The sequence below is a fragment of the Musca autumnalis genome, unplaced genomic scaffold (genome assembly GCF_047663935.1).
Source record: "Musca autumnalis isolate F117 unplaced genomic scaffold, ASM4766393v1 scaffold_2, whole genome shotgun sequence".
Lineage (NCBI taxonomy): Eukaryota > Metazoa > Arthropoda > Insecta > Diptera > Muscidae > Musca > Musca autumnalis.
The window spans coordinates 228,205,026-228,229,527 of NW_027411755.1; the positions used below are offsets into that span (position 1 = coordinate 228,205,026).

The window sequence follows — 24,502 nt, forward strand, 5'->3', positions numbered from 1 at the left end:
ACCCAACTAAAGTGGATTTTGTTTAATATTTTTTCAAGACCCAACGAATGTGGATTTTTTTAATATTTTTATTTTTTTTAATATATAAAATATTTTTTCAAAACCCAACAATCGTGGATTAAAAAAAAATATTTTTTCAAGACCCAACAAACGTGATTTTTTCAACCTGGGTTTTTTTTAAATATTTTTTCAACATGGATTTTTTTTAATATTTTTTCAACGTGTTTTTTTAATATTTTGCCAACGTTGATTTTCTTTTTTTAGTTTCTTCAACGTGAATTTTTTGAAAAATATTTTTTCATGACCCATCATTCATTCGTGGATTTTTTAAAAATATTTTTTCATTACCCATCAAACGTGGATTTTTTAAAAAATATTTTTTCGTGACCCACTAAACGTTAATTTAAAAACAATATTTTTTCATGACCCATCAAACGTGGACTTTTTAAAAAACATTTTTTCATAACCCATCAAACTTGAATTTATTACAAAAAAATTTTCAAGACCCAACCAAAGTGATTTTTTTTAAATATTTTTTCAAGATCCAACTCATTTGGATTTTTTTAATATTTTTTGTTAGTATTTTTATTTTTTTAATATATAAAATATTTTTTCAAAACCCAAACATACGTGGAATAAAAAAAAATACCCAACAAACGTGATTTATTTTTAGATTATTTTTTCAACCTGGTTTTTTTTAAATATTTTTAACATGGATTTTTTTAAAAATATTTTTTCAATGTGGATTTTTTAAAATATTTTGCCAACCTTGATTTTCTTTTTTAATTTCTTCAACGTGGATTTCTTAAAAAAAAATTTCAAATTGGATTTTTTTAATTACTTTTTTTTAGATTATTTTTCCAACCTGGTTTTTTAAAATATTTTTTCAACATAGATTTTTTTAAATATTTTGCCAACCTTGATTTTCTTTTTTTTAATTTCTTCAACGTGGATTTCTTAAAAAAATTTTTCAAATTGGATTTTTTTAAAAATATTTTTCAACGTAGTTTTTTTTAATTTTTTTTTTTTTTTAAATATTGGTTCTCCACAAAATTGTTAAAACAAATTTAATTTATAGTTTATATGTTTTTTAAAATATTTCAACGTGGATTTTTTTTTAAATATTTTGTCGGCGTATATTTTTTAAAAAGTTTTTTCATCGAGGATTTTTTTAAAATATTTTTCAATTTGGATTTTTTTATGTATGATTTTTAAGACTTCGTCTTATCGGGCTATTAGGTCTACGTTTATCAATGAAAAATAAAGACTATTTATTCCATTTTTCTACCCGACGTTTTTTAATTTTTTTTTTTTCAACTTAGATTTTTTTAGAAATATTTTTTCAACTTGGACTTTTATAATAATATTTTTCAACGTGTTTTTTAATATTTTTTAAGTAAATTTCTTAAAAATATTGTTTCTCTACAAAATAGTTAATACAAATTTAATTTATTGTTAGCCAAGGGTCATCCGGAAAAATTTGTAAACCCTTCAAATATACTTAAAAAATCAAATTTTGACCAAGTGTCTTACAAAAATACTTCGGCTAATTATTTTTTATTTTTTTTTTTTTCTGTAGTTTCCACCCAAATTATGTGAAACTTGAAAACAGAACGTAAAGTTTTATATTTTCGTCATGTGGCTAATTAATGTTGAAAATTATTAGCAATTCTTGGTCGTCCAAAGTATACATAAGAGGCGAGGAAGAGGAACTACTCTTTGCGTTCTTCTTTTTTGGTAATAACAAATATTAAACATAAATAAAATTATTTTTCCATTAACTTTTTTTTCTTAGTACATATTCGAGTGTGGGGTGGCAGGCGAATCTACAATGTTGATGGTTTTTTTGTGTGCTCGTCACTCAAACACTAATTCATAAATATGTACAAATATATGTACACATTCATTCATATCAAACAATGTGTATACTAAATAATTATAATTTGTATCACGATTCACATAGGAATGCCCATTTGCTACTTTGTTGGTGTTGTTCTGGCCATTCGATATCAAGCCGATGATGATGTTAATTAACCGGAATTTCGATATACATATGTGTATGTGATTTGAAGTGTTCTTTTTCGATTTGGAAATAATCTGTTGTTAGTTGTTGTTTCCATTTTTGCGGAATCATAATGATGTTTTAGGGGATGTTAGGAACAGAAGTTTTTGGAAAGAGTTTTTTTATAAATTCCTGATGCGTATATGAATTAATAATATTTTTTACAATTTGTGATTCTTCAAATGGAAAATAAGTACAAAAAACTGTTGGGGTTGTAGAACTCTGGTCAAGTGGCCCTCAAGGCTGTGACATTTGAACTTTATTTCTTTTGGAAATATTAAAAAAAAATTAAATAAAAAAGATCATCTTACCTATTTCAAAGGTCCTTATTTTATTCCAAAAAAAAAATGCATACATTTATATCCCTGATTGCATACCTAAAATATAAAAATTAAATTAATTAAAACATGTTTAGAAGGTATTCTGCTTGATATAACAATCTTAGTTTCCTATTAAACAACAATGCCATCAAACAAATTACATTTTTTAACAACTTAAGTTGTAAATTTAAATTAAAATATATTCTGCTCATTCAATTTTCAAATAACCACATCCTTTGGGTTTGTGTTAAATGTATATAACAAAAACAACACAGAGAAAGAAAATGTAACTGTCAGTTTTAAAAACCTACAACATAAAACCATGTTGGCCCATTTCCACATGACCTTACACACACACACTCGCACACACACACCGAAAACTTCAAAACATTCCAACACATAATAACCCATAGTGATTTTCATAGAATTTCATTTGGAAAATGTAACCTGGGGTATATCTGCATTGTAAAGCGAGCACACACTCAAACTCAGTCGAATTTGCCAATTTCAGAATGAACTCTTTCCCAGAAACTGAAATAGTTGACTTTCATATTATATGCAATGGCTGGCCTTTGTCCACACCACACAAAACAATTTGCTCTGCCTGCATGACTTTAGTTACAAACTGAAGTCATCTGAAAGTATTTCTTCATTCATTCATTGTCCAATGCGGTAAAATATGCAATGCAATAAGAATTTAATAAATGTCCTAAAAGTATGCAATAGACATTTTTTGGTATTACATACTGGCAATCAGTAAATAGACAAACAGAGGAAGGAAGCATTAGTGGGGTGGGAACAACAAGTACGGATTCAACATTCTTTGACCAAAAAATCTTTAAAAAAATCCACGTTTATTGTTGAAGAAGGATACTCCAGAAAATCTTTAAAAAATCCACGTTTATTGTTGAAGAAGGATACTCCAGAAAATCTTTAAAAAATCCACGTTTATTGTTGAAGAAGGATACTCCAGAAAATCTTTAAAAAATCCACGTTTATTGTGGAAGAAAGATACTCCAGAAAATCTTTAAAAAATCCACATTTATTGTTGAAGAAGAATCCTCCAGAAAATCTTTAACAAATCCACGTTTATTGTTGAAGAAGGATACTCCATAAAATCTTTAAAAAATCCACGTTTATTGCTGAAGAAGGATCGTTCAAAAAATCTTTAAAAAATCCACGTTTATTGTTGAAGAAGAATCCTCCAGAAAATCTTTAAAAAATCCACGTTTATTGTTGAAGAAGGGTCCTCCAGTAAATGTTTAAAAAATCCACGTTTACTGTTGAAGAAGGATCCTCCAGAAAATCTTTAAAAAATCCACGTTTATTGTTGAAGAAGGATCCTCCAGAAAATCTTTAAAAAATCCACGTTTATTGTTGAAGAAGTGTGTTGCAAAAAATCTTTAAAAAATCCACGTTTATTGTTGAAGAAGGATCCTCCAGAAAATCTTTAAAAAATCCACGTTTATTGTTGAAGAAGGATCCTCCAGAAAATCTTTAAAAAATCCACGTTTATTGTTGAAGAAGGATACTCCAGAAAATCTTTAAAAATAAACCACGTTTATTGTTGAAGAAGAATCCACCAGAAAATCTTAAAAAAATCCACGTTTATTGTTGAAGAAGGATACTCCAGAAAATCTTTAAAAAATCCACGTTTATTGTTGAAGAAGGATACTCCAGAAAAGCTTTAAAAAATCCACGTTTATTGTTGAAGAAGGATCCTCCAGAAAATATTTAAAAAATCCACGTTTATTGTTGAAGAAGAATCCTCCAGAAAATCTTTAAAAAATCCACGTTTATTGTTGAAGAAGGATACTCCAGAAAATCTTTAAAAAATCCACGTTTATTGTTGAAGAATAATCCTCCAGAAAATCTTTAAAAAATCCACGTTCATTGTTGTCCAAGGGAGTTTTGAAAAATCTTTAAAAAATCCACGTTTACTGTTGTCCAAGGGTGTTTTGAAAAATCTTTAAAAAATCCACGTTTATTGTTGTCCAAGGGTGTTACAAAAAATCGTTAAAAAAAATCCACGTTTATTGTGTTCCAAGGGTGTTGGGAAAAATCTTTAAAAAATCCACGTTTATTGTGTTCCAAGGGTGTTCGATAAAATCTTTAAAAAATCCACGTTTATTGTGTTCCAAGGGTGTTCGATAAAATCTTTAAAAAATCCACGTTTATTGTGTTCCAAGGGTGTTCGAAAAAATCTTTAAAAAATCCACGTTTATTGTGTTCCAAGGGTGTTCGATAAAATCTTTAAAAAATCCACGTTTATTGTGTTCCAAGGGTGTTCGAAAAAATCTTTAAAAAATCCACGATTATTTTGGCCCAAGGGTGTTCGAAAAAATCTTTAAAAAATCCACGATTATTTTGGCCCAAGGGTGTTCGAAAAAATCTTAAAAAAATCCACGTTTATTGTGTTCCAAAGGGTGTTCGAAAAAATCTTTAAAAAATCCACGTTTATTGTGTTCCAAGGGTGTTTGAAAAAATCTTTAAAAAATCCACGTTTATTGTGTTCCAAGGGGGTTCGAAAAAATCTTTAAAAAATCCACGTTTATTGTGTTCCAAGGGTGTTGGGAAAAATCTTTAAAAAATCCACGTTTATTGTGTTCCAAGGGTGTTCAATAAAATCTTTAAAAAATCCACGTTTATTGTGTTCCAAGGGTGTTCGATAAAATCTTTAAAAAATCCACGTTTATTGTGTTCCAAGGGTGTTCGAAAAAATCTTTAAAAAATCCACGTTTATTGTGTTCGATAAAATCTTTAAAAAATCCACGTTTATTGTGTTCGATAAAATCTTTAAAAAATCCACGTTTATTGTGTTCCAAGGGTGTTCGAAAAAATCTTTAAAAATCCACGATTATTTTGGCCCAAGGGTGTTCGAAAAAATCTTAAAAAAATCCACGTTTATTGTGTTCCAAAGGGTGTTCGAAAAAATCTTTAAAAAATCCACGTTTATTGTGTTCCAAGGGTGTTGAAAAAATCTTTAAAAAATCCACGTTTATTGTGTTCCAAGGGTGTTCGAAAAAATCTTTAAAAAATCCACGTTTATTGTGTTCCAAGGGTGTTGGGAAAAATCTTTAAAAAATCCACATTTATTGTGTTCCAAGGGTGTTGGAAAAAATCTTTAAAAAATCCAAGTTTATTGTGTTCCGAGGGTGTTGGAAAAAATCTTTAAAAAATCCACGTTTATTGTGTTCCAAGGGTGTTCGAAAAAATCTTTAAAAAATCCACGTTTATTGTGTTCCAAGGGTGTTCGAAAAAATCTTTAAAAAATCCACATTTATTGTGTTCCAAGGGTGTTGGAAAAAATCTTTAAAAAATCCACGTTTATTGTGTTCCAAGGGTGTTCGAAAAAATCTTTAAAAATCCACGTTTATTGTGTTCCAAGGGTGTTCGAAAAAATCTTTAAAAAATCCACATTTATTGTGTTCCAAGGATGTTGGAAAAAATCTTTAAAAAATCCACGTTTATTGTGTTCCAAGGGTGTTCGAAAAAATCTTTAAAAAAATCCACGTTTATTGTGTTCCAAGGATGTTGGAAAAATCTTTAAAAAATCCACGTTTATTGTGTTCCAAGGGTGTTCGAAAAAATCTTTAAAAAATCCACATTTATTGTGTTCCAAGGGTGTTGGAAAAAATCTTTAAAAAATCCACGTTTATTGTGTTCCAAGGGTGTTCGAAAAAATCTTTAAAAAATCCACGTTTATTGTGTTCCAAGGGTGTTCGAAAAAATCTTTAAAAAATCCACATTTATTGTGTTCCAAGGATGTTGGAAAAAATCTTTAAAAAATCCACGTTTATTGTGTTCCAAGGGTGTTGGAAAAAATCTTTAAAAAAATCCACGTTTATTGTGTTCCAAGGATGTTGGAAAAATCTTTAAAAAATCCACGTTTATTGTGTTCCAAGGGTGTTCGAAAAAATCTTTAAAAAATCCACGTTTATTGTTGTCCAAGTGTGTTTTGAAAAATCTTAAAAAAAAATCCAAGTTTATTGTTGTCCAACGGTGTTTTGAAAAATCTTAAAAAAATCCAGGTTTATTGTTGTTACAAAAAATCGTTAAAAAAAAATCATGTTTATTATGGATGAAGAATGGTCCAAAATTTTTTAGAAACCCCACTTTTATTGTTGGTAAAGAGCCCTCCATAGAAATATTTTAAAAATCCATCTACATAGAATTCTATAAAATATTTCGGCCTTTTTTAAAAAATTCAAAACACAAAACAAAATTATTTGAATATCATTTCATTTGCCTAATCACATACACTTTGCGCACTACCGTTTCCTCCCAAAAGAAAAGTCAACAGATTTACGAAAAGAATCAACAAAAAATGAGCCCATTCAAAGTGTACTTTGGTTCACAAATCTCTGTGTAAACAGAAGATGACTGAAAGGGAAAAATAAAAAACGCAAGAATGATATCAGCCGTTAGGCAGTCAAGACCCCAGGCACATCAAATAACAAACAGCCCCATCAACATCATCATCAGCTAGCGATTATCATCACCCAGCCAGAAGCAGGCAGTAGTGGTAACGTCATCTTCATTCACCGCCAACGCCACCGCACAATAATGAGCCAGTGGCAGACAGGCGACCCACATACCCCCTTACACAAATTCGTTCGTCTAAACATGCCATGCATTATTTCCTGCTCTTTGGTGGTGTTGTTCTCAATAAATTTATCATCACAAATGAAACTGAAAAAAAGAATTGGTTCAGTGTCGAACCTGAACCCCTTACAAAATAAAACACATGAAATGCAATGCATATGAGGAGGAAGCAGCCAAAAAAAACACAAAAGTGTGTAGACTTTCTTTTCTTATATTATCCCCTTATTTTTTTCTTTATCAAAATCGTCATAATGATGTTTGTTGTTCTAAAAGTCCACTTTTACATTTTGTTTCGTTTTTGTTTTTATCACCCGGTTCTTTCCCCACACAACAACACACCCAACCATGCTAGTCATTCATTGTTCGGGTTTCATTTTTTTTTTTTGTTTAAAAAAAATGTTAATGAAGGTAAAGTACAGGGTGAAGACTTCAATCCATCCATGTTAGTACAGTGGATCATAAAAGGCTTTACACAAACAACAAAAAATGAATTTAGTTTAGTTCCATAGGATGCCAAAATATCTAATGTGATTTTATCCCCTTGACCCTTCAGGAATATTGGTGGAAATTTATTTTTGTGTGAAAATATCCGAGACCCACTGTACTTTGTTGTAATATGTGTTATTGTATTGGGCCAGCCACTTGTCTCGTCATGGACCTAATACAATATTAATATAATGTCAACTAAAATAACATTGCGACGCACAAAATAGCTCTCACGAGTTATTTGTCTGCTTTTTTGTTCTTTCTTTTGAAGGGAAGAGATGCCCATGAAAATAAAAATAATAACAATGTGGGTGTATCTTGTTTTTGAGACAGAATATTTAACCAATTACTTACATTGTATCTGTTATGATGGGATGTTGATTAAAGGAATCTCAATATGTTTAAATGTCTGTCTGTCAGAGGCAGAGATGGGAACTTTTTAAGGATATTATTTTCTTGGATTTTTAAAGATTTTTCTAACACCCTTGGACCACAATAAACGTGGATTCTTTTTAAAGATTTTTTCGAACACCTTTGGAACACAATAAACGTGATTTTTTTAAAGATTTTTTCGAACACCCTTGGAACACAATAAATGTTAATTTTTTAAAGATTTTTTCGAACACCCTTGGAACACAATAAACGTGGATTTTTTAAAGATTTTTTCGAACACCCTTGGAACACAATAAGCGTGGATTTTTTAAAGATTTTTTCGAACACCCTTGGAACACAATAAACGTGATTTTTTTAAAGATTTTTTCGAACACCCTTGGAACACAATAAACGTGAATTTTTTAAAGATTTTTTCGAACACCCTTGGAACACAATAAACGTGGATTTTTTAAAGATTTTTTCGAACACCCTTGGAACACAATAAACGTGGATTTTTTAAAGATTTTTTCGAACACCCTTGGAACACAATAAACGTGGATTTTTTAAAGATTTTTTTGAATCACCCTTGGACTACCATAAACGTGGACTTTTTAAAGATTTTTTCCAACACCCTTGGAACACAATAAACGTGGATTTTTTAAAGATTTTTTTGAATCACCCTTGGAACACAATAAACGTGAATTTTTTAAAGATTTTTTTGAATCACCCTTGGACTACCATAAACGTGGACTTTTTAAAGATTTTTTCGAACACCCTTGGAACACAATAAACGTGGATTTTTTAAAGATTTTTTTGAATCACCCTTGGACTACCATAAACGTGGATTTTTTAAAGATTTTTTCGAACACCCTTGGAACACAATAAACGTGGATTTTTTAAAGATTTTTTTGAATCACCCTTGGACTACCATAAACGTGGATTTTTTAAAGATTTTTTCGAACACCCTTGGAATACAATAGACGTTGATTTTTTTTAAGATTTTTTCGAACACCCTTGGAACACAATAAACGTGGATTTTTTAAAGATTTTTTCGAACACCCTTGGAACACAATAAGCGTGGATTTTTTAAAGATTTTTTCGAACACCCTTGGAACACAATAAGCGTGGATTTTTTAAAGATTTTTTCGAACACCCTTGGAACACAATAAACGTGGATTTTTTAAAGATTTTTTCCAACACCCTTGGAACACAATAAACGTGGATTTTTTAAAGATTTTTTTGAATCACCCTTGGACTACCATAAACGTGGACTTTTTAAAGATTTTTTCGAACACCCTTGGAACACAATAAACGTGGACTTTTTAAAGATTTTTTCGAACACCCTTGGAACACAATAAACGTGGATTTTTTAAAGATTTTTTCGAACACCCTTGGAACACAATAAACGTGGATTTTTTAAAGATTTTTTTGAATCACCCTTGGACTACCATAAACGTGGACTTTTTAAAGATTTTTTCCAACACCCTTGGAACACAATAAACGTGGATTTTTTAAAGATTTTTTCGAACACCCTTGGAACACAATAAACGTGGATTTTTTAAAGATTTTTTTGAATCACCCTTGGACTACCATAAACGTGGACTTTTTAAAGATTTTTTCGAACACCCTTGGAACACAATAAACGTGGATTTTTTAAAGATTTTTTTGAATCACCCTTGGACTACCATAAACGTGGATTTTTTAAAGATTTTTTCGAACACCCTTGGAATACAATAGACGTTGATTTTTTTTAAGATTTTTTCGAACACCCTTGGAACACAATAAACGTGGATTTTTTAAAGATTTTTTCGAACACCCTTGGAACACAATAAGCGTGGATTTTTTAAAGATTTTTTCGAACACCCTTGGAACACAAAAAGCGTGGATTTTTTAAAGATTTTTTCGAACACCCTTGGAACACAATAAACGTGGATTTTTTAAAGATTTTTTCCAACACCCTTGGAACACAATAAACGTGGATTTTTTAAAGATTTTTTCGAACACCCTTGGAACACAATAAACGTGGATTTTTTAAAGATTTTTTTGAATCACCCTTGGACTACCATAAACGTGGACTTTTTAAAGATTTTTTCCAACACCCTTGGAACACAATAAACGTGGATTTTTTAAAGATTTTTTCGAACACCCTTGGAACACAATAAACGTGGATTTTTTAAAGATTTTTTTGAATCACCCTTGGACTACCATAAACGTGGATTTTTTAAAGATTTTTTCGAACACCCTTGGAATACAATAGACGTTGATTTTTTTTAAGATTTTTTCGAACACCCTTGGAACACAATAAACGTGGATTTTTTAAAGATTTTTTCGAACACCCTTGGAACACAATAAGCGTGGATTTTTTAAAGATTTTTTCGAGCACCCTTGGAACACAATAACCGTGGATTTATTAAAGATTTTTTCGAACACCCTTGGAACACAATAAACGTGATTTTTTTAAAGATTTTTTCGAACACCCTTGGAACACAATAAACGTGGATTTTTTAAAAGATTTTTTCCAACACCCTTGGAACACAATAAACGTGGATTTTTTAAAGATTTTTTCGAACACCCTTGGAACACAATAAACGTGGATTTTTTAAAGATTTTTTTGAATCACCCTTGGACTACCATAAACGTGGATTTTTTAAAGATTTTTTCGAACACCCTTGGAACACAATAAACGTGGATTTTTTAAAGATTTTTTGCAACATCCTTGGACCACAATAAACGTGGATTTTTTTTAAAGATTTTTTGCAACATCCTTCGACCACAATAAACGTGGATTTTTTAAAGATTTTTTGCAACATCCTTGGACCACAATAAACGTGAATTTTGTTTAAAGATTTTTTTGCAACATCCTTCGACCACAATAAACGTGGATTTTTTAAAGATTTTTTGCAACATCCTTCGACCACAATAAACGTGGATTTTTTAAAGATTTTTTGCAACATCCTTGAACCACAATAAACGTGGATTTTTTAAAGATTTTTTGCAACATCCTTGGACCACAATAAACGTGGATTTTTTAAAGATTTTTTCGAACACCCTTAAAACACAATAAACGTGAATTTTTTAAAGATTTTTTTCGAACACCCTTAAAACACAATAAACGTGGATTTTTTAAAGATTTTTTCGAACACCCTTGGAACACAATAAACGTGGATTTTTTAAAGATTTTTTCGAACACCCTTGGAACACAATAAACGTGGATTTTTTAAAGATTTTTGGAGGATCCTTCTTCAAAAATAAACGTAAATTTTTTAAAGATTTTTTAGAGGATCCTTCTTCAAAAATAAACGTGGATTTCTTAAAGATTTTTGGAGGATCCTACTCCAAAAACAAACGTGGATTTTTAAAGATTTTTTGGAGGATCCTTCTTCAAAAATAAACGTGGATGTTTTAAAGTTTTTTTGGAGGATCCTTCTTCAAAAATAAACGTGGATTTTTTAAAGATTTTTTGAAGAATCCTTCTTCAAAAATAAACGCGGATTTTTTAAAGATTTTTTGGAGGATCCTTCTTCAAAAATAAACGTGTATTTTTTAACGATTTTTGGAGGATCCTTCTTTAAAAATAAACGTGGATTTTTTAAAGATTTTTTGGAGGATCCTTCTTCAAAAATAAACGTGGATTTTTTAAAGATTTTTCGGAGGATCCTTCTTCAAAAATAAACGTGGATTTTTTAAAGATTTTTCGGAGGATCCTTCTTCAAAAATAAACGTGGATTTTTTAAATATTTTTCGGAGGATCCTTCTTCAAAAATAAACGTGGATTTTTTAAAGATTTTTCGGAGGATCCTTCTTCAAAAATAAACGTGGATTTTTTAAAGATTTTTCGGAGGATCCTTCTTCAAAAATAAACGTGGATTTTTTAAAGATTTTTCGGAGGATCCTTCTTCAAAAATAAACGTGGATTTTTTAAAGATTTTTCGGAGGATCCTTCTTCAAAAATAAACGTGGATTTTTATACCCTACACCACTATGTGGGGAGGGTATTATAAGTTGGTTTTGCCCAAAAAGTTTGTAACGCATCGAAATAATGGTCGTAGACCCATACTTATATATACCAAAATGAATGTCTCGACAAGCTGAGTCGATCTGGCTATGTGTGTCCGTCCGTCAGTCCGTCCGTTTGTCTGTCCGTCTGTCCATCTAAACCTTGTAATCACGCTACAGGTCGCAATTTTGATCGGATCGTCACGAAATTTTGGGTGTTGATGAGGGTCCCGGAGGGGAAGTAGCCTACTGATTTTGGTGATGGTCGGATAATGTTCAGGGGTCGCAATGGACAAAAAACGCATGTGGATAAAAGGACAACGTTTTTTTTTCCAAAGCGTATATCTCAGCTTCTATATGGGGTATACCAAAAGCAAGACCTGTCAATAAAAGTAGAAAATATCACCTTTCTAATGATAAAAAGTAAGTTCTCGTAGGTGATCAAATAACGGAGATATTACAATAGTGGCAGATAAAACCCAAATTTTCATACTTGCGTTTTTAATTATAATGACGAATATCACAGCTTTGGTTAGGGACTTTTCAAAAGCAAAGCCTGACTATGAAAGTAGAAGATCCCGTCTTTACAATGATGCAAACTAGGTCGGCGTAGGTGACCAAATAACGGGGATATTGCAATAGTCGGTAATACATCCCATTTTTCCACTTTTTTGGAAATCACGCTCCAGGTCGCAATTTTGATCGGATCGTCACGAAATTTTGGGTGTTGATGGGGTCCCGGAGGGGAAGAATCCTATTGATTTTGGTGATGGTCGGATAATAATTAGGGGTCGGAATGAGCAAAAAAGTTATTTGAAGAAAAAGTCTACATTTTATTCCAAAGCAAATATCTCAGCGTCTAAAAGAGGAATATAAAAAGCAAAACTTGGCAATGAAAGTAGAAAATATCGCCTTTGAAACGATGTAACGTAGGTTGTCGTAGGCTGTCACACAACGAAGATATCGCAATAGTCGCTAATACAACCCAACTTTTCATTTTTCGATTTTAGTTATAATGACGCATATCACAGCTTTGGTTGGGGACTATCTAAAAGCAAAGCCCGACTAAGAAAGTAGAAAATCCCATCTTTAAAAGTATGCAAAGTAGGTTGGCGTAGGTGATCAAATAATAGAGATATTGCAATAGTCGGTAATACATCCCTTTTTTCCACTTTTTCTGCAATCACACTACAGGTCGGAATTTTGATCGGATCATCACGAAATTTTCTCACAGAGATAGAAGAATATTGATGTTGGTGATGTCGATAGTAGTCCAATATAAAATTAAATATTAATTATTTTGGTTCAGTTCGCCTTAAGTCATTTGGTATAAAAGCCAGATAGGTGAAAACTTTCGTATCTCCCTAAAAGAAATGTTTTCGAGTGAAAAGATTATGCACAGAGGTAGTGGTGTAGGGTATCACATAGTCGGCCCAGTACCGACTATAGCCTTTTCTCACTTGTTTAAAGATTTTTTGGAGGATCCTTAAACGTGGATTTTTTAAAGATTTTTAGAGAATCCTTCTTCAATAATAAACGTGGATTTCTTAAAGATTTTTTGGAGGACCCTTCTTCAATAATAAACGTCGATTTCTTAAAGATTTTTTGGAACACCCTTGAACCACAATTAACGTGGATTTTTCAACGATTTTTTGCACCACCCTTGAACCACAATTAACGTGGATTTTTTACAGATTTTTGCACCACCCTTGAACGACAATTAACGAGGATTTTTTAACGATTTTTTAAATTGGTTTTTTTTATGGTGTCCACTAGGGCTATAACCAAAAAAATACCACCACATAGCCGTATAGAGCATGGAAAACTATTGCGAAATACGGTGTCAATTTTTCTCTATCGCGAAAAAAGTTTCCGCACCAAATGCATGGAAGTTCAGAAATGCATTTTTTAATTTTATCTATTATAACAACATATTTGCTTTTCATTAAAATTTTTATTTTTTTGTAATCTAATTTAAAATCATTATCAAAGCGTTCTGGACCAATTTGATCTCAAATCGCGCCATTTCGGAGCATATTAAGAATTTTTGACACTATTGCAATTTTTGGTTTTTCTTTATAAACTCGCGAATTTTATGTTTATATTTTTTGTACCTACCGGACAAGAGAATTTGGGGTCATTTGCAACGAATTCGCGAAAGTTACAGGCTGTTTTTGTTGACCTTGCCTGTGAGAATTGTATTTGTTTTCTACAAAAATACAACACCAGTACCATGTGGGGAATTTTGTCCTAATAATGAAAACGCGTTTCTAAGATCGATTCGATGAAAAAAGTTTCAGCACCGACCGCAATTATTAAAACCCTTTTGGTATTTTTTCTACGTATAATTTTAAATTTGCTTTGTTTGAATAAATATTTATAGACAAAAATACATTTCTCACAGGCAAAGTCATTAAAAACGGTCTGTAACTTTCGCGAATTTGTTGCAAATGACACCATATTCTCTTGTCCGATAGGTACAAAAAATATAAACATAAAATTCGCGAGTTTATAAAGAAAAACCAAAAATTGCAATAGCGTCAAAAATTCTTAATATGCTCCGAAATGGCGCGATTTGAGATCAAATTGGTCCAGAACGCTTTGATAATGATTTTAAATTAGATTACAAAAAAATAAAAATTTTAATGAAAAACAAATATGTTGTTATAACAGATAAAATTAAAAAATGCATTTCTGAACTTCCATGCATTTGGTGCGGAAACTTTTTTCGCGATAGAGAAAAATTGACACCGTATTTCACAATAGTTTTCCATGCTCTACACGGCTATGTGGTGGTATTTTCGATGTCTGCAAAAAAGTGCAAAAAGTTATATCCCTAGTGTCCACTATGTAAAATTGAAAGAGACTCTAAGGCATATCAAATACATTCATCAGTGATTTATGGAATAAATCCCTAAAGCCACCCCTCCCCCTCCCTTACCCAATATTGATTAACTCCAACAGTACAGAATTAAAAAGTTCATTTATGACGTTGTGTTCCAATGCTAAAGAAATTTGAGCTTCAATAAAGATTTCAAAGGTTTCTTTATTGCCACATAACCCCAAAATGTTGGTTGGCCATAATCAAAATGAATACCCTCTTTTATGTATTACTTTTCAAAAGTGTTCCAAAGCATTTTAGCTACTATTTTCATTTCAAGTAACACCAAACTTGAAACACAACTTCTTCTCCATTGTCTGTAGCTTTGTTTTAGGCCTTCACAAATGAAAACCACAAGAAAAGATGTTTACAATCTTAACCATATTTCGTTGTATTTTTCTTTTATGGAAACAGGTAAACAAAAATAAACATTTCTTTAAGGGCTCTGCAAGAAATGTTGGAAACTTGTTTTCGGGTTTCATTATTTCATCATAACCTCTTTCTAATTCGTTTCTGTTTCGGTTGGATAGAAGAGTTGTATCAGTTTTCAAAATCCATGCTGCATGTTTTATTATGGGAGAAGAAGAAGACAAAACACTGGGAACTGCTTTTTGGTGATGATGATCTAAGTGTTTTGCTAAGAAACTGGCTGCGTCATCTATTTCTTTTCATTCGAACTTGTTGATATTTTTATTGCACAACGACGAAAGCAACAGCAGCACCATAGCCAAGACAACCAACCCATCAATTTTTACGAGCAAATGTATAAAAATTTTTAAAATTGTAATAAAAATTAGAAAATGTTTTATTATAATTATAAAATAGTTGGAAAAATAATAAGTTCTTTATATTTATTTCATTTAGTTGGCAGCAGAACTCTGTGATATTTAGAAAGCAAGTTTCCCAAGCTTATTACGTCCTACCTCCTTCTACCAAATGCACCCATAAAATATTTGTTGTCAATTATTCAGGTCCATGTTGGGCCTTGAACCATGCTACTCGCTGCATGTTACAGCATCTGTTGCCAATGTTTGGTTGTCGTTCGCCCTATTTAATTCAAATGTTTAGTTTCTTTTACTTTGATTTTCATTCCTATTTTTCACTTTTATGCTTGGTTTGCTTGTTCAAACAAATGTGAGAGAAAAAACTGTTGTGGGTTAAGATATCCTTTGTTTGGCCACTGAAAAAAATTCTGCTTGTTTAATCTGTTCAGTTCTTTTAGTTTTGTTCAAAAAAAATGTGTTTGTTCTACTTTTTGTTGTAATATTTGCATTAAAGTTTATAGAAAACAAAAGTCTTGTACATATTCTATTTCAACGTGGCTTTGTGTTTGTTGGCCAAGCTTAGTTCGGCTTGGTTTGATTTTTGTATATTTTGCAAAATTTTTAAAAAATAAGGTCCAATTTTTTTGCATCGTTTTTTATTGGCGCTGCAGCACCATATGCTTGTCGATGTATGTCGAGTGTAGAGGAAAAAATGGAAATTGATTACAAGGTCGAAAGTGCATCATTTTCACATTGCATGTGAACGGACAAAATACAATCCAGATTTAGAGATGTGTTGGTTAATAGAAAATATTACTTTAAAAATCTGAATTTAGGCCCAAGGGTGGTACAAAAAATTTTAAAAAGCCCACGATTATTGTGGTAAAAAAATCTTTAAAAAAATCCGTGATTTTGTGGTCCAAAAAATCTTTAAAAAATCCACGATTATTGAGGTCCAAAAAAAATTTTTAAAAAATCCATGATTTTTGTGGTCCACAAAAAATTTTTAAAAATCGACGAATATTGTGGTCCAAAAAATCTTTAAAAAATCAACGTTTATTGTGGTCCAAAAAATCCCTACAAATTTCACGATTATTGTAGTCCAAAAAATCTTTAAAAAATCCACGTTTATTGTTGTCTTTGGGTGGTCTAAAAAATCTTTAAAAAATCCACGTTTATTGTTGTCTTTGGGTGGTCTAAAAAATCTTTAAAAAATCCACGTTTATTGTTGTCTTTGGGTGGTCTAAAAAATCTTTAAAAAATCCACGTTTATTGTTGTCTTTGGGTGGTCTAAAAAATCTTTAAAAAATCCACGTTTATTGTTGTCTTTGGGTGGTCTAAAAAATCTTTAAAAAATCCACGTTTATTGTTGTCTTTGGGTGGTCTAAAAAATCTTTAAAAAATCCACGTTTATTGTTGTCTTTGGGTGGTCTAAAAAATCTTTAAAAAATCCACGTTTATTGTTGTCTTTGGGTGGTCTAAAAAATCTTTAAAAAATCCACGTTTATTGTTGTCTTTGGGTGGTCTAAAAAATCTTTAAAAAATCCACGTTTATTGTTGTCTTTGGGTGGTCTAAAAAATCTTTAAAAAATCCACGTTTATTGTTGTCTTTGGGTGGTCCAAAAAATCTTTAAAAAATCCACGTTTATTGTTGTCTTTGGGTGGTCTAAAAATCTTTAAAAAATCCACGTTTATTGTTGTCTTTGGGTGTTTCAAAAAATCTTTAAAAAATCCACGTTTATTGTTGTCTTTGGGTGTTTCAAAAAATCTTTAAAAAATCCACGTTTATTGTTGTCTTTGGGTGGTCTAAAAAATCTTTAAAAAATCCACGTTTATTGTTGTCTTTGGGTGGTCTAAAAAATCTTTAAAAAATCCACGTTTATTGTTGTCTTTGGGTGGTCTAAAAAATCTTTAAAAAATCCACGTTTATTGTTGTCTTTGGGTGGTCTAAAAAATCTTTAAAAAATCCACGTTTATTGTTGTCTTTGGGTGGTCTAAAAAATCTTTAAAAAATCCACGTTTATTGTTGTCTTTGGGTGGTCTAAAAAATCTTTAAAAAATCAAATTGTTGTCTTTGGGTGGTCTAAAAAATCTTTAAAAAATCCACGTTTATTGTTGTCTTTGGGTGGTCTAAAAAATCTTTAAAAAATCCACGTTTATTGTTGTCTTTGGGTGGTCTAAAAAATCTTTAAAAAATCCACGTTTATTGTTGTCTTTGGGTGGTCTAAAAAATCTTTAAAAAATCCACGTTTATTGTTGTCTTTGGGTGGTCTAAAAAATCTTTAAAAAATCCACGTTTATTGTTGTCTTTGGGTGGTCTAAAAAATCTTTAAAAAATCCACGTTTATTGTTGTCTTTGGGTGGTCTAAAAAATCTTTAAAAAATCCACGTTTATTGTTGTCTTTGGGTGGTCTAAAAAATCTTTAAAAAATCCACGTTTATTGTTGTCTTTGGGTGGTCTAAAAAATCTTTAAAAATCCACGTTTATTGTTGTCTTTGGGTGGTCTAAAAAATCTTTAAAAAATCCACGTTTATTGTTGTCTTTGGGTGGTCTAAAAAATCTTTAAAAAATCCACGTTTATTGTTGTCTTTGGGTGGTCTAAAAAATCTTTGTTGTCTTTGGGTGGTCTAAAAAATCTTTAAAAAATCCACGTTTATTGTTGTCTTTGGGTGGTCTAAAAAATCTTTAAAAAATCCACGTTTATTGTTGTCTTTGGGTGGTCTAAAAAATCTTTAAAAAATCCACGTTTATTGTTGTCTTTGGGTGGTCTAAAAAATCTTTAAAAAATCCACGTTTATTGTTGTCTTTGGGTGGTCTAAAAAATCTTTAAAAAATCCACGTTTATTGTTGTCTTTGGGTGGTCTAAAAAATCTTTAAAAAATCCACGTTTATTGTTGTCTTTGGGTGGTCTAAAAAATCTTTAAAAAATCCACGTTTATTGTTGTCTTTGGGTGGTCTAAAAAATCTTTAAAAAATCCACGTTTATTGCTGTCTTTGGGTGTTCTAAAAAATCTTTAAAAAATCCACGTTTATTTTTGTCTTTGGGTGGTCTAAAAAATCTTTAAAAAATCCAAGTTTATTGTTGTCTTTGGGTGGTCTAAAAAATCTTTAAAAAATCCAAGTTTATTGTTGTCTTTGTTTGGGTGGTCTAAAAAATCTTTAAAAAATCCAAGTTTATTGTTGTCTTTGGGTGGTCTAAAAATTTTTAAAAAATCCACGTTTATTGTTGTCTTTGGGTGGTCTAAAAAATCTTTAAAAAATCCACGTTTATTGTTGTCTTTGGGTGGTCTAAAAAATCTTTAAAAAATCCACGTTTATTGTTGTCTTTGGGTGGTCTAAAAAATCTTTAAAAAATCCACGTTTATTGTTGTCTTTGGGTGGTCTAAAAAATCTTTAAAAAATCCACGTTTATTGTTGTCTTTGGGTGGTCTAAAAAATCTTTAAAAAATCCACGTTTATTGTTGTCTTTGGGTGGTCTAAAAAATCTTTAAAAAATCCACGTTTATTGTTGTCTTTGGGTGGTCTAAAAAATCTTTAACAAATCCACGTTTATTGTTGTCTTTGGGTGGTCTAAAAATCTTTAAAAAATCCACGTTTATTGTTGTCTTTGGGTGGTCTAAAAAAATCTTTAAAAAATCCACGTATATTGTTGTCCAAGGATGTTGCAAAAAATCTTTAAAAAATCCACCTATATTGTTGTCCAAGGATGTTACAAAAAATCTTTAAAAAATCCACGTTTATTGTGGTCCAAGGTTGGTCCAAAAAACCTTAAAAAAATCCACGAGTATCGCTGTCCAATGATGATCCTAAAAATCTTTAAAAAATCCACGTTTATTGTGGTCCAAGTTAGGTCCAAAAAATCTTTAAAAAATCCACGTTTATTGTGGTCCAAGTTTGGTCCAAAAAATCTTTAAAAAATCCATGTTTATTTGTTGTAACAGGATGATCCAAAAAATCTTTAGAATCCACGTTCATTGTTGTCCAAAGTTGGTCTAAAAAATCTTTAAAAATTTACGTTTATTGTTGTCCAATTCTTATGGAAAATGAGGGGAAGTTTCCATTATGCGGGAGTCATATCGAAACGTGGTCCGATTGGGCCAATTCGAATTTATTGAATTTCCGAAAATTTTTGAATTTTTGTGTGACTCAGCCCATACTTGAGCCTGATCGACGTCTGCTGAGGGCATACAAAAAACAAAATAGAAGTCGTCAACCCACAAAAGAAAAAAGGCTATCCCATATTTAATAATAATTTTATAAATAAAAAAATACAATATTTATTATAAAATAATTTAAAAAAACGCTGTAAAAAACAATTGTTTTAAAATGTTTAAAAGAAGGAAATAATACTAACCTTTTTTATTAATTCCACTTTTTCCGCTTCTAAACCCTTCTGAATCCCAAAATTCCTCAGATTCGCAATTTTCCTTCACAAGGAAGGATTTTGCAAACTATTTTTTTTTTTTTTTTTTTTTTTTTTGTTATTGCACTTTAGAGACTATTTATCACTTTTGTTTGCTGGTGTTGTTATTCATTTAAATTATAATTATGGAGGTGAACGGTGACGTCCTCTTCTTCTTGCTTCACAGGGTTTAAGAGGAGTCAATTTCAAAATTATAGAAAAAAACTCAAACGTAAAAAATAAAAGACCGAAACCAAAATTCGTATAAAAATCGAAAATGTAAACACACGCGGATTTGGGTGGGCGGATTTTTGTTTTGTTTTTTTTTTATTATTTGAAAATGTATATCGCGACGTTGATGGATGATGGTTTTAACGTCGTCCGTCAATCAACAGATGCAGCAGCAATGCGAATGCTGCTGCTGCATGCATATGTGAGACTTTAAAAGTTCTCTGCTGTACTCCTTTCAGCGATTTTGTTTAGGAACTGGAAGTAGAAAATGAAATTGATTTTTTGTTTAGTATATTTGTTGTCGTTGTTAGCGGCAATTCTTATTTATTGGTTTTAATTAATATTCTGAACAAAAAGTAGGTCATATCTTTAAATATGGATCGTTCTAGTCAGTTCTAGTCAGTCTCTGGCGGTGCCCTGTCCATTGCCCTGTATCTTGAACATTGATGATTGAAAATTTCAAAACAATCCTCAAACAGGCAATAAACTGCAGTTAAATTTTGTGAGGGAGGTACTGATAGGGGTTGTCCCATACATTCCATCTTCAAACATGTTTTAAGTTTGAGAGAAATATTACGAAATATGGGTGCCACTGTTGTGTAGTGGTATTCACACCCGCCTTGCACGTTGAAAGTCCTGCGTTCGATTACCCGACCAGTCAACATCAAATTTTCCTTGGTGGCAATATACCCCTCAGTAATGTTGGCGACACTTCCTGAGTATTTCAGCCATGTAAAACTTCTCTTCTTAAGACACGCCTTTCGGACTCGGCGATAAACATTACGTCCCATATCACTGAGCTAATATAAATCGGAGTGCACTCATTGATATGAGAGATGTAAAGGTGGGACCAATGTCAGCAGTCAATCCTTTCGGTGGTTATAGTGCTACTCATGCATTTTAGCCGGCCATCGTATGATTTTTTTAGAGCTTCTTTGTCATTATGTCATGAAAGCATGGACTTCCCCGCGAAAACATAGCATCGAAAAACAAGCTCAAACTTAAAAAAATCCCAAACAACAATTAAATCGCACTTAAATGGAAATTTCCAGCATTTGTGGGGAAGTTATCCGAAGGTTTTGTCCCATATAGACCTTCTTGGAACTTTGTATACGCCAGTGTAAAGACCTCAGATACATTATCCAAGTTGTCTTAAGACCTCAAGGAATTCATCCAGGTCATTTGAAGACCACATTTACGTTATCCAAGTTGTCTATAGATCTTAGATAATTTATCCACGTTATGGGAAGATCACAGATACCAAATCCGCGATGCCTAAAGACCTTAGATTCATCACCTAAGTACCCGATGGTGTTATCTTATATAGACCTTCTTGGAACTTTATGAACGCCTGTGTAAAGACCTCAGATACATTATCCAAACTGTCTTAAGACAGTTGTTTTAAGACCTTATAGACTTTATCCACGTCGTCCAAAGTCCACAACATCCATATTGTCTATAGACCTCAGATTATTTATACGCGTTGTCAAAACCACAGATACAATTTTAGCGTTGTCTAAAAAACTTAGATCCATTACAGAATTTGTCCAAAAATCAAAGGGACTTTATCCACCTAGCCCAAAGACCACAGATACAATATCCATGTTGTCTTAAGACCACAGCTACAATATTCGCGTTGTCCAAAGACCTAAAATAATTTATCCACGATATCTAAAGACCTTAGATACATTATCCACGTTGTCTACAAATCTCAGATAATTTATCTATGTTTTCAAAAGACCACAGATACAATATCCATGTTATGTAAAGACCACAGATACAATATCCACGTCATCGCTATCCACGTTTTTCATACCACAGATACATTAATCACGTTGTCCTTAGACCAATGAGACTTTATCCACGTCGTCCAAAACTCACAGACAAATTTTCCGAGTTGCCCTAAGACCATAGGGACTTTATCAACTTCATCTTACAGCCGCAAATATTATATTCACGTTGTCTACAGATATCAGATAATGTATCTATGTTTTCAAAAGATCACAGACACATTATCCACGTCGTCCAACGACCGTAGACACAAAATCCACATTATCTAAAGACCACAGATACACTATCCACGTCGTCCCTAGACCATAGATACAATATCCACGTTGTCTAAATACCTTGGATTCATTATCCAAGTTGTCTTAAGGCCTCAGGGGCTTTAACCATGTCGCACAAAAACCTCAGGGACTTTATTCATGTCGCACAAAGACCTCAGGGACTTTATCCACGTCGCTTAAAGACCGCAGATACAAAATCCACGTTTCCGAAAAGATCACAGATATACAATATCCGATTCCAACATATCCGGATTTTTATTTCATTGTCAGTAGAACAAGAACTATCCGAGGAACTAATTTCGTAGCAATCTGTGTGGAGCTTTTTTGGACTTGTTTCAATTTTAAAGAAACAAAACATATTCAATATTATTCATCTTTGGGCATAAGATTATGGTAGTAGCTGGATTTAGAAAATTGTAAAATCCGATGGTATTTACAGGAATGCTGGAATGCTGATTAACCCAAGCCAAAATATAAATAAAGTTAAAAAAACCAATTATTTGATTTCTGGCAAAAGTAAAATTATTTTGGAAAAGAAAATCCGAGTTTTTTTGCATTTATCTATTACAGACAGTGTTTTATCCCGGCGGAAGAACGGCAATTTTGAAAGGAAATTTAATTTTTGGAAACTTTCTGTGGATAAAATTTCAAGTCCCGCCGCTATACTCATCTTGCTCCCATTTTTCTGATTAATAATGACAGCGCGGAAGCAAAATATGTGTTCGATAATGGGTACATATTGAAAAATATCGTGTCGTCAGGAACCTCCATTATCTCGGAAAACTATATATCGTTGTGACGAGGATAGCAAGTTCTACCTGTGTTGAAAATTTCAACTCCATCGGAGAGAAGTCCTAAAGTACACCTGTTCCAAGAATTTCCTACATACTCAAAACTTTTCGTCTACTTTGTAAAATACAAGATTATCCTATCTTTAATTAATAAAAGTAGTCACAGTAAAATGTCCGCAGCTGTTTGAATTAAAATAAGGAAAAACCAACAAGAATGAAAATTGTTTGTGGGCTTATTCAGAAAATACAAATAAAAACAACAATAAATAATGAATGCATCATCTTCAACAGCCACAACAACAACACAACAAATATGTAAGTCAAGTGTTATCACAAAACAACAACAACAAAACGGCAGTCACAGCAGATGACAGTTGTAGGCATTTTATGTTTTTGTTTTGTACATATTTTCACAAATTTATCATCATCTTGCACACATTCTTTAGTAAAAGGCGTGGAAGTCGTCGTTCGGGTGTGGGTGGACAAGAAGGACATGGTAACTAAGCCCCATTATAGAATTGTAATACTTTAATTGTTTTGATTGAAGGGATACAACATTTTGAACACTTTATATATTTTACTTTCTTAAATTATTTAAATTATTTTTTCGATATTTATTATCTTTATAAAACACTTTGATTCCTAAAATGTTACACATTCATATTTTTCTTGGGTTTGTTTCTTTTTTTTTTTTCTTTCCTGCAAATTGTTTTTGTTTTGATATTCCTTCACAGAAAAAGCACAAACACCACCACACTGAGCCAACAACAGATACTTTTATTGAATTTTTCCACTAATTTCGCCCTTAAATTTCTTTATTTGAGTATATTTTGCTTAAATTTGATAAAATTACTTATATTTCTTTATTTCTTACAATTTCATTAATTTGTATTCATTTTAATTATTCTTTATTTCTCTTGTAAAAATATATAATTTATTTTTCACTTTTGAGATACAGCAAATTGTAATAATAATTTTTTCACAATTCACTAATTCGGACGACACGCCGAGATACAACCACCCGCTTTGAAATTTTCTAAAACTCTGAAATAATTTTTTGTCAGAAAACGTCAGTTGGTTTTTTTCGTGTGTGTTCTCTTCATATTTTTCTCTCATATCTCGGTTTTTGTTTTGATTCCTCATTCGCAAGAGCAACAATTTTTATGTTGACTATCCCAAAACAGGGTGTCTAAGATATTGCAATTTAATTGTTGACGGCGTTAAAATATTCGTACAGCGACATTGGTGTCATCTAATACAATGTTGGCGTTTGGGAGTCGGCGTTTCGTCATTTGAAGACAATAGACATGTTGGATAACTTCGCAAGTAAAAAGTATTTGCAAGTACTACTCAGTTTTCTTTTACTGAACAAGTTTATTATCGGACAGCATTTTGTAAAAGTTTGTAAAATTTTTGGGTTCTCGTACAGCATGGTACAAATACACAGGTAGCCGCATCGGCAATTGTTGGCAACATAAGATGTCTAAATTTGACATCAATTCTATGCAATTGACATATTAAGTGT

At 31.6% G+C, this 24,502-nt stretch overlaps 1 long non-coding RNA gene across 1 annotated transcript in view; it reads right to left on the reverse strand.

Annotated features, from left to right (window-relative positions):
- The window catches only part of LOC141395330 (uncharacterized), a 101,135-nt gene extending 77,112 nt beyond the window's left edge, over positions 1–24,023 (reverse strand). Inside the window, exons 1-2 of the long non-coding RNA XR_012410612.1 lie at positions 23,852–24,023; positions 19,842–20,375 (exon numbers count right to left, since the gene is read on the reverse strand). This is a non-coding gene — a long non-coding RNA (uncharacterized lncRNA). The remainder of the gene's footprint in view (positions 1–19,841; positions 20,376–23,851) is intronic.
- Positions 24,024–24,502: the final 479 nt, after the last annotated feature.